Source organism: Microtus ochrogaster, linkage group LG2 (assembly GCF_000317375.1).
Source record: "Microtus ochrogaster isolate Prairie Vole_2 linkage group LG2, MicOch1.0, whole genome shotgun sequence".
NCBI lineage: Eukaryota > Metazoa > Chordata > Mammalia > Rodentia > Cricetidae > Microtus > Microtus ochrogaster.
The window spans coordinates 43,992,530-44,004,233 of record NC_022028.1 but is presented as its reverse complement, the minus strand read 5'-3'; the positions used below and the strand labels follow the sequence as shown (position 1 = coordinate 44,004,233).

Here is an 11,704-nt window from a genome sequence, read left to right as displayed (position 1 = left end):
AGAGAGAGAGAGAGAGAGAGAGAGCTCTCACTGGTCAGTACAACTTAGTTTATTATTCACCTAAGACAGTGAACTTATAGTCTAATATATCATTCATTACATAGATGCCTTCTGAGAACTTACTGTAAAGGACATGCTTCTAAAAGCTGTCAAATACTTTCAGAATGAATGAGACATATAAACTGCCCTCAAGAGCTTATGAGTCATAAAGGGATTTGAAGTGCCCATGTAGGCACCCATTAATAGAAGGAGAAAAAAACACACGACAGGTACATGAACTAGTCAGAAGAACGAGATAGAATCTGGACTTCGATGCTCATCAGATTTAGTCCAATGTAGGTTGTAAACTAGACGTAGGATCCTCAGGACAGGAAGCCCCCACATGAACCTGTCATTCATTCCACAGAAGCAAGATTGGTTCTCCCTTTTTTGATAAAGGCTCAGAGACTAAACCAAAACGGTTAATGCTGATGCTAATAAAAGAGCCTGAGAGAAACAACAGAGATTGGGTCATCATAATGAAAACAAGTCTACTCCCACCAGAAATAAAGTCTAAAGCAAGGAAGTACTACAGGGCTTGTCACTACTTAAAATAGTTACAGATTTTATCTATTCATTCTATATGATTTTTATATCAGACTGATTATGGAGAAATTATTGGACTTTATGTTTGTATTTTTTGTTTATGCTAATGTGGATGGTTTAATTATAGGCAGATGACATTTTAATGATCATGATAATTAAATACTATATTTTGATATCAAGAAAATTCACAAGTATCTCTAGGGCATAAAAGAGTAAAGAAACAAGAAAAACTATCAGTGTTTATGGAACAAATAAACATCAACTTTCATCTATTTAGACATCACTCTAGTGAACACATGAAGACATCAGTGGAAGAATTGTCTGTGAACTTGACCAAATGAGGCATAGCAGGCTATCAGCCATCACTAGTTCTCTGACATTGGGTGAGTCAGTCTGCTTTCCTCTGTTGACCTCCCCATATGTCTTCTATCTATTAATCTATCACTCTGTCCGCCTGTCTGTTTTCAGATAGTGGGCTGTGTTTTCTGATATGTAGACTAATAAAGTCTAGCAAAAACACCCTGAGCTTTTACCACCCAGTCTTCAAACCTATTAAGAGCTACATTAGTTAGTTTTCTAAGTAAATGCATGCAATGTGTTAAGGGCCCCATGGGATTGAGTTCAGAATGATATGGAATGTCATAACAAAATTGTGCTGTTTCTATTGATTAATATACCAAGCATTTCGGAATATTTATTCCAATAGCATGAAATCCTCATGCCCACAATTCAGCGCCAACATTTTTACAACTTCCTGTTCATACCAGGCTTCCCATTTCTCCACAGTGATGTTGCTCAGAGCAGTTAGGAGTGAGAAAATGAGAAAAGAAGGAGAGAAAATGCTATAGATGTGGGATTGCTATCTACCCCTCATCCCCCTTCCCCTCCTTTCTATATTTCTATATCTCTCTATCCCGTATTTGTTCTAAAAGGAAAATAAAATTTTTGCAATTGCTTCTTGGCTCTGTATGATATCCTGTAAAAAATTTTAAATTATTTTTCACAGTATAAAGTTGTTTTTTGATATCTTAGAAAGATATCACTTGGACCTGTGTGTTTTATGAAGAGTGTGTATTAAATGTATATTGACATACACTCAGGTGTGGATATAATACAATGGTATAAGATTCAGAAGACAAAAAAAAATTATCCTCTCATGCCAAAAATCTGCTACTGATGTGTGGATGACAATGTGATAAAGCACTTCTGGTGTCACTTGACAGCCTCATTCCAGCCACCTGGATGACAGCCCCAAGTAACTTCAGTGTCCACCAAGTGTGTCTCAGTGTGTGACTTTTCCCTTTGGGTTTCTTTGTAATTGTAAGCAGTTTAGGTAAATAGAACCATGGGCAAATGCACGATTTTAAACAAAACCAAGAATAATTGGAAGAAAGTATGTAGACTTTACATAAATTTAATTTGAAACACATTGAACAAAGTAACTATTTTGTTGGCATCGACTTATCCTTGGTATAATTAACAATTTCTGAACAAAGAGGCTACTTATTACACAGTGTGTTGAGATTCATAAGTAAGTTGCTCATTAATATAAACCCAGCTTTACATATGAGCAAGTGAAGGCAGGCGGCTGAGGGACTAGCCAACAACTCAGCTCCATAACTCAGAGTGCTTGCCCACCACCCTCTGTAATCTGGCTGTGGAATCCACACACACTATCTACACTTGCACTGCCATTAAATCACATTGTTATTTTAAAGCAGGGGTTGAGATTCTGACTTTTTAATTGTTTCACCAATTTAAAAACAAAATTATAAGAGCACATCAGTTTAATGTGTTGACTTCAAAAATAGGGGAGGGTAAATTACTCAATATGACTCAATGGCTAGTAAACATAAGATTCTTCATATAATCCATAGTAGTAAAAAGGGCATTGGACAACCAAGAACAAAAACAACAATATTCACCCAAGAGTAATACATCACAAATGCAGAAAAGAGACAATATAAGTCAGTAATGTAATGTCAGAAAAGACAGATTTTAAAACAATGGCAGACACACACATACAGAGACAGAAAGAGAGAGAGAGAAAGAGAGAGACTATTAGAGGAAATGATTATAACAGAACCAGAACTGTAAAGTTCAATTTAACTTCTTATTGAAGTTATTGCTATAGAGATTTGCATTGGTATGAATCTTGGTTTATTGATACAAATTTAAGGTCAATTTTGTTATACTGTATATATGTATTTCTGATCTTCATTAAGGTATTGTGTTTATGTAACTCATTTAAAATGTAATGTATAATTAAGAAATATAGGCTAATAGATAATCATTTATAATAATCAAGCTTGTAATCATGTTAGTTAGTTTTCCTATATGTACAGAGATATATTCTGGTGGATAGGCATTCTTCAAACCTTTCAAAGACTAAAGAATATGGGACTTAAAATGTTTAAGAATTTAGGACTTTTCATGACAGTAAGACACCAGATCCAGATGGAACTTTAGCCAATAAGCCACAGCCATGTACAGATACACAGATTACTAGAAATGGGTTAAAGTAAGATGTGTTAGCCGATAAGAAGCTAGAGCTAATTGGCCAAGCAGTATTTTAAATATTATAGTTTCTGTGTGATTATTTTGGGGCTAAGCGGCTGGGAACTAACTAGTGGCCTCCTTACTATATCTTATAAAATAACAGAAACTGTATGTAATGGAAGAATTATATTGAGAGTGGTTATGCAATAATAAAGAACATTAGTGTCAAAAGCATATAAAAATCTCACCAAAAATATATAGGAACAAAGGAAGAAAGATTTAACCATGCCTGTCTTTTTTTTTTTCAGACTGGATGTGAGATTTATTACTGAACATGATTTGGTAGGGTACAGGAGAGCACCATGAAAGCCCTCAGGAGTGTAGGGCTCGCCTCTTGTCCAGGGGACCACGATTAGGATTATATTTGACCCCACAGCCATCAGGAATGAGTCGCTTCTCAGCAACCATGTCTTCAAATTCATCTGCATTAAACTTAGTAAAGCCCCATTTCTTTGAGATGTGGATCTTCTGGCGCCCAGGGAATTTGAACTTGGCTCTACGAAGAGCCTCAATCACATGTTCCTTATTCTGCAGCTTAGTGCGGATGGACATGATGACCTGGCCAATGTGAACCCTGGCCACTGTGCCCTGGGGCTTACCAAAGGCACCACCATGCCTGTCTGGAGCCTGTCAGCCCCAGCACAGGACAACATTTTGTTGATTCGGATGACATGAAAGGGGTGAAGCCTCACTCGAATATGAAAGCCATCCTTGCCACAACTCTTTATCATGTATTTGTTGGCATAAATACGGGCAGCCTCCAGAACTTCGGAAGAGAGTTGTTCATATTCATCTGACACCATGTAGCCACAAAGCGGGAATTCATCAACTTTTGCCTTCTTCTGTCCCAGGTCAAATGATCCGGCGCGGTGAGTGAGTTGTCTGCTACCGACAGTCCTATTGTCATCATGGGTCGCCGCCCCACCCGGTGTTACCGGTATTGTAAGAACAAGCCGTACCCAAAGTCTCTCTTCTGTCGAGGTGTCCCTGATGCTAAAATCTGCATCTTTGACCTGGGACGGAAGAAACCATGCCTGTCTTAAGCCATACTCTGAACATACAGAAACCATCTGATTCTACAAGAACAGGGAGTTAATGGGGAGTATTGTACGAAAAGGCTTTCCCTGAATCTCTGCAGAGCTCCCCACTTGCAATGCAGGTCCACTGTGTATAGCTCCATGGATCTCTCCTGTACAGACCTCTGGGACTTGGGGTAAGAACAAAGGTACGTTGAGCTGCTTCACCATATACAGGATTCAAGTTTCCTTCTGAACCATAGATAATTGATACTGTTGTGACTTTTTCCTCAGCATTTACTGACTTTGCAACTTTTATGCTTGAACAATAAATCCTTGACAATTCATGTGTATGAGATGATGTGCATTGTGTGTGTGTGTGTGTGTGTGTGTGTGTGTATGTACACTTGTGAAGACCTGAAGTGAAAGTTGTGTGTCTCTCTCAATCAAACTCACTGAACAGGATCACAACAATTGACTAGAAACACTGGCAAGCAACCTTCAGGAATCTCCTGTCCTTACCCTGCAACCCCTCCTACTGGGAATTTCAAAGTGAAAGTGGATATGTCCTATCCAGCTCTTTAAAAGGGGGGGATTAGAGACTTAGCTAAAGTCTCCATACTTAAAGAACAAACACTGAGCCATATTCCCCAGCCCTGGCCCTTGATAGCTTTGAAGTAGAGAATGAACCAGCACAAAATACAGATTTCTCAAAGACGGTTCAACATCCTTTGAAAATTGGACTAGACTCCTTGGGATCTTAAAGTGAATGTCTGCTTCTCATTGAGATACAATAGTAAGTGTCGCCCACTTTCCTGCTTGCTAATGGGTGGACGAGACTGAGCAGTTAAGAGGTGGGTGGGCACAGCCTGCCTCAATTGTCTGTTGAGGGCGGATGTTGCTTGTTCCTATCCAGACGAGATCATGAATGAGAGCTCTTTTGAAAAGAAAGCTGAATCCCCTGGCTCATCCAAGAGCTTATGTCTGGGACTTTTGAAGTCAGTGTGAGCAGCTAGGGGCCGACTTCATCACATTAAAGGCTACTGGTCAGGGCATAGCAGAAACCATAATGCCAAGACCCTGCTAAAACACAGCCACTCCCACCATCCAAAACTGCGATTGCCTCTGATTTTCTACAGGTACCTTATTTATTTTAAGGAGAAATGTGATCAAGGTCTGACTGGGTCAGAGAATGAAGCTGACAGGCATAGAGCAGCAGAAATAAAACAAAACCAAACCAGAAAGACTCCTTTCTCTCTGCAGGGAATAGACTTCTTTACATGTTATCATCAGAACTGTGTTCAAAGAGGTCAGAGCTGGAGGTTGGTGAATGTGTTACTGAAGACAGTAAGATCCAGAGGGTAAGGAGGACACTAAGAAAGCAATATTAGCTAAGTAAACATGAGCAAAGCTCTTATGAACTCAGCGTCAGAAGCAGCAAGCACAAGGCCTGCACTGGTCTATGCCAAGTCTTCTGTATATATATTACGACTCGCAGTTTAGTGGTGTTTGTGGTATTCCTGAATGGGTGCATGAGTGGATCTCTGATTCTTGTGCCCCTCTTCGGCTCTTTTCCTTCTGCTTGCCTTGTCCGACTCCAGATTGATCATTTTTGTTTTATCTTTCTGTGTTTTGTTTTGGCAAATTTTCAAAATGAATGAATGAATAAGACTCACATACACAAAATTAAATAAACTAACATTAAAATAAACACACTCCAAGTCATAACAATTAGTGAGAAAGAAACCATGAATTTGAAGTCAATCAAGTAGGTGGTATATGGAAGGGTTTAGAGGTAGGAGAGGTCCCTGTTGGTTCCTCCTTTATTGCCAACCTGTTCCAGGTGCGTTTCTTTACATTGTTTCATTGGAACAACAGTATGTACCTGTGAAAGAAAATGTGTCTGATAGTGTCAGTACTGGAAACACAGGGCTAACAGGTAGATCAGAGTAGATTGATTACTGAGATGCATGGCTGGCTGGAATTCATACCTAGCATTTTATCTTTGGAACCACAGGACTAAAACTTATTGAATCTTCTTTCTTAAGTTTGAGTCAAAATCAAAGCCTTTTGCTAAACAAAACTTCTCTCTTAGTTAATACTAACTAAAAAATGATCACATGTTCTTTGAAGAAATTTAATTTTAAAAGAGCAAAACTTGGATATCTAAAATTTAATAGTACTGTTGTATGAGGCATCTATAGTAGCACACACCTTTAATCTCAGAACTCAGGAGACAAAGGCAGACATATATCCTTGAACTCATATCCACCCTGATCCGCCTAGCAATTTCTAGAACACTCGGGGCTATAGAGAGAGACCCTGTTCAAACAAAACAGTACTATTGTATAATCTTATAAATTTGCTCTATTTCTCTTCTACTGAATTAAATAACTTTAGAATTCAAAGTCTACTGGTGATAATTTTCATCATGTTTTCCATAGCCTTAATCTCCACCATGACACATAGAAATATGATCCAGCATAGATATGTGCACACTAATTCCTGCCACTTTTAAATGTGTACCATTATGCTTAGTGAACATATATGGGTGTAAACAAGATATATTTAAACAAAGAGATTATCATGGTGGGATCCTTGTAATTAGTGGGATTTGGGAAGGATAGCTGTAGGAGACACAGGAGGTCAGAGTGACCTATCTAGGAAGGACTCAACCACTTCTGTGGTTTGGTGGTGAGTAAAGGAACTACACCTGAGGGATGCAGGAGGAATCTACAGTAAGGGAAACAAACTCATAATGGTGGCTCTGTGAGATCAATGTTCGAGTACATTTGACAGAAATATGAGAAAACAGGTCAGTGTTGTCTAAGCTGCTAAGTGTCTGGAAATCTGCAGGAAGCGAATATATCCACTCCAAATCCAGTGTTCATGCATCTATTCAGAGGAACCTTTCTCTGACATTGATGACAATGCCAGTGCTAGAAGGGCAGTTGCCAGAGTAGATAAATTCAGATTTTGTTTCAGAGGGAAAGGTTGAGTCCTTTACAGGCAGTGTCTTAAATCTATGACTCTTGATAAGGAGCTGGATGTGCGTTCATCCCTTCTGAGCTCGTGACTGTCTGACTCAGTGGTTCCTTGTCCTCACACGCCAGTCAGACTGAGGAGAATCAGAACAACCTCCACACTGCCTCTAAGAATTATTTTTAACACCTAAGAACACAGAAAATCCTTTCCCTGTAATGAGAGATTGTAAATGTCTCCTTAGATATTTACATATTAGATATTTACATATTTAGATACAGCAGAGTGCAGGAAACTGAGTTGCCATTCAAAAAAGTACGTATGTGCTGCTGTGGTTGAGCCATATAAAGTAATACTTCATAGAACACTTAACAACCACTGTGCCCACACAGCAGCATCACAGAACTGCTTGTTTTGGGAGTTCTGGTGCATTTTGCAGCAGATCTGAAACTCCTTTGACTAAAGATAGGCCAAAATCTTTAAAATCAGAACATATAAGTTCAATGCTACTATAGGGCAATTTGATAAATCAATGGTCATATACTTTTATTGAATTTAATAAATTTAGATTGTTTTAGATCTAATATAAGACAATGACAGTGGAATCATCTATTTCCAGTAGCCTATAATTACTACAAGAGAAAATAGCACTGCAGGTGGTAAGAAAAATGAACTCGCTCCTCCACTGGTCTTGCTGTCTCTGTTTACTTAATTAGTTGACTGGCTTAAGGAAACAATCCAAGCCTTTAAGAGTATTCCTAAATGACATTATTCCAAAAACTAAATGGGGTTATGATTTCTAAAACATAGATAGGTGGACTCCTTTATGAATATGAAATTGACTATATGCTTCTTGGTTCAAAACACATTTCAGACAATCCATGTTGATGGGCTTCAGAAATAGTTGCTGTTCTTAATGTAGGAAACCATATTATTCAGCCATACCAATATCATAGATGTACATCAGAGAACTGAAACACATATTATTTACATCTGGACAAATAATAAGCATTTATTTTTATAGCTGTGCTATTTTGATCAACCCAAATGATTAATTTTTCTCAAGCTATCTCTTTTTTACCAGTGAAAAAAATAGAAATAGGACCCTTTATAATACAATTATTTTTCAAAATGTCTGTATGTCCTAATTATTTCTGCTTATGTTGCCTTCTTTATGCCTTAAAAATCCTGCAGATGAAAGCCTGTTTTGAAAGATCTTAACAAGTTTTGTCTTATTTCTAACTTCAAGGAATTAATGAGCTGATGTTGGGTTTGGATTTCTAACCTTACTTAATAAAAATGGCAAACGAAACCACTTAACTGAGCAGAGAGCAGACAGCAAAGATGCAATATAGCAGTTTTATTGCTAAAGATGTGTATACTACTTAAGCAGAGATGGTTATTTTGATCTCTCTGGTAATTCAATTCACAATTCCCACGTGGTAAAAAGAGCAGATATATGGGTGCTTTTCCTTATTATGGCTTGAACAGAGTTTGGCCTGCTTAACTGAAGCTAAGATGCCCACTTGTTCAAAAAATATTTTGCCTTGTGAAAATAAATATAGGTAGTTTGCATTCTGATAAGCTTTCTCTATGGGTAAAAATCACCATATTATTTTAAGTGAGTAGTGCTCACATAGTCTATTTCCATCCTTATCTCTACCAGTGAATTCTCAAACTAATCGGTCTTTTCTTCTTTCAATGATTGAAATATTGACAGGACAATGCCATTCAAAAAAAAAATCCCCATGCAAGCCTCGAACTTTAAGGAACTCAATGTCATCCTGAACACTAAAGTGTTCTGCTTGGGGAGTAGGGAGTTATAGGTGGATTGATGGATTTTATGCAAAGTGTGGGAAAATGACTCCATATTTGTTTCATCCTTTAAATTGGTGCAATAATAGCTTTTGGAAATGGTACTAGAAAAATGGCTATCCACACAGCACATAGACCAGTCCTCTCCAGAGCAAAGATTTTATCATAGATTCGGATACCTCGGATACAGTCGCTCATTTTGTCTCTTAAGATCTCATTGCTCCCCAGCAAACAGTTAAATTTCCTAACCTGAACTTTGGCGTCTGAAAAGAGAACCTATTACATTTGCCTTAGTGCCTTCTGGAGAAGGCTTTATAAGATTTGCAGTCTCTAAGCAGGATTCCAGAAGTGGTAGTGATGTGGTAGGAATACATGGACTAGAAGTTAGAAAACTCATTAGTCAAGCAATATGAAATGTAAGTTCTCTGTACCCCATTTAACCCTAAAAATACAGATAATTATATCAAGTAATCCTCTTTCATAACTTGATTTTAGAATTTAGAAAATTGATAATAGAAAAATTATAAATTTGGGCAAAAATGGCTTCATGATCACATTAGTTATAGAACTAGTCTAATGTGAGACATCCTTCTTCTAAGAACATATTATTGAGGAAGACATTCAAATGAGAGGGCTTTTATTTGCATTTTTTAAAAAGTTGGGTGTGTGATTATTCTGTTATAACAAATAACAGTCTTCAATTGGATCAGCAATTATAAATGAGAGAAGAGAAATCAGTGATTTTAAAATAATCTTCAAATTTTATGGTCTTTGCTAAAAAGCATCTCATCACATCTAAAGAGAATAAATATCAGGACAACAAGACTACCCACTGAGAATAATGTTCACATTAGTTTCTTATTATGTCTAACACACATTATTCGCTTGCAGAGCTTGACAGAGTTATCCTTTGGATCTCAAGCACAATTACTGCATTCTGTGTCCACATTAGTTAGAGGACATGAAGGAATATCTTCCCCAGCATTCAGTTCATCTCAATGGCATTCCTAAAATGAGCATATGCAGGTAAAAATGAGAATATTCCATGGTAGCCTGGGGCAACTTCTAAGAGTACCCTGGGATTTATAGAAGTTGCAAACATTAGCACAAGTGTCCTGACATCAGCTAAGACTTGAAAATGTTGTATAAATATACAATGGAAAAAGAAAGCATATTTAACAAATAGTGCTGGCATAACTGGATGTCAACCTGTAGAAGAAAGAAAATAGATCCATATCTATCACCATGCACAAAACTCAAGTCCAAATGGATCAAAGATCTCAACATAAAGCCACATTGAACCTCATAGAAGAGAAAGTGGGAAGTACACTAGAATGCATCGGCACAGGAGACCACTTCCTAAACATAACCCCAGCAGCACAGACACTGAGAGAAACAATTACTAAATGGGACCTCCTGAAACTGAAAAGCTTCTCTAAAGCAACTGACATAATCAACAAGACAAAAGAGCAGCCTAGGGAATGGAAAAATATTTTTACCAACCCCACATCAGACAGAGGTCTGATTTCCAAAATATATAAAGAACTTGAGAAATTGATAAAAAAGAACAAATAATCCAATAAGAAAAGGAGTACAGACCTAAACAGAGAACTCCTAACAGAGGAATCTAAATTGATTGAAAGACACTTAAGGAAATGCTCAACATCCTTAGACATCAGAGAAATGCAAATCAAAACAACTCTGATATTTCATTTTACACCTGTAAAACGGACAAGATCAAAAACACTGATGACAACTTATGCTGGAGAGGTTGTGGGGTAAAGGGAATACTCCTGCATTGCTGGTGGGAATGCAAGCTGGTACAACCCCTTTGGATGTCAGTGTGGTGATTAGAAAACATCCCTCCTCAAGACCCCGTAATACCACTTTTGGGTATATATCCAAAGGATGCTCCATCATGCCACAAGGACATGTGATCAACTATGTTTATATCAGCTTTGTTTGTCATAGCCAGAACCTGGAAACAACCTAAATGCCCCTCGACTGAAGAATGGATAAGGAAAATGTGGTACATTTACATAATGGAGTACTACACAGCAGAAAAAATAATGGCATCTTGAAATTTACAGGCAAATGGATAGATCCAGAAAGCATCATATTGAGTAAGGTAACCCAGACCCAGAAATATATATATACTCACTCATAAGTAGTTTTTAGACATAAAGCAAAGAAAACCAGCCTCAAACCATAATCCCAGAGAACCTAGACAACAATGGGGACCCTAAGAGAGACATAGGGATCTAATCTACATGGGAAGTAGAGAAAGACAAGATATTCTGAGTAAATTGGGAGCATAAGGACCATGGGAGAGGTCTGAAGGGGAGGAGAAAGGAAGAAAAAGGCGAAAAAATGTAGCTCAATAAAATCAATAAAAAAAGAAAATGCTGTATAAGGAGAAAATAGTTGTAACCAGTACATACAGATACAAAGTTGAGGCAGGAAGAAGGATGAAGATACCCATAGATACAGAGACTCTTTCAAAAGGAGAAGGAGGAAGAGGAGAAGTTGGAAGAGGAGGAGAAAAGAAGGAAGGAAGGAAGGAAGGAAGGAAGGAAGGAAGGAAGGAAGGAAAGAAAAAGAAAGACAGACAGACAGAAAGAAAGAAAGAAAGAAAGAAAGAAAGAAAGAAAGAAAGAAAGAAAAGAAAGAAAGAAAGAAAGAAAGAAAGAAAGAAAGAAAGAAAGAAAGAAAGAAAGAGTAGGGAAGGAGGGAAAAAGGAAGAAAGG

General features: G+C 37.7%; 1 protein-coding gene and 1 pseudogene across 1 annotated transcript in view; both read right to left on the bottom strand.

Annotated features, from left to right (window-relative positions):
- Pcdh15 (protocadherin related 15) overlaps window positions 1-11,704 on the bottom strand; it is a 1,155,509-nt gene that overhangs the window by 963,906 nt on the left and 179,899 nt on the right. The window lies entirely within an intron of this gene.
- Window positions 3,379-9,155, bottom strand: LOC101979126 (annotated as a pseudogene).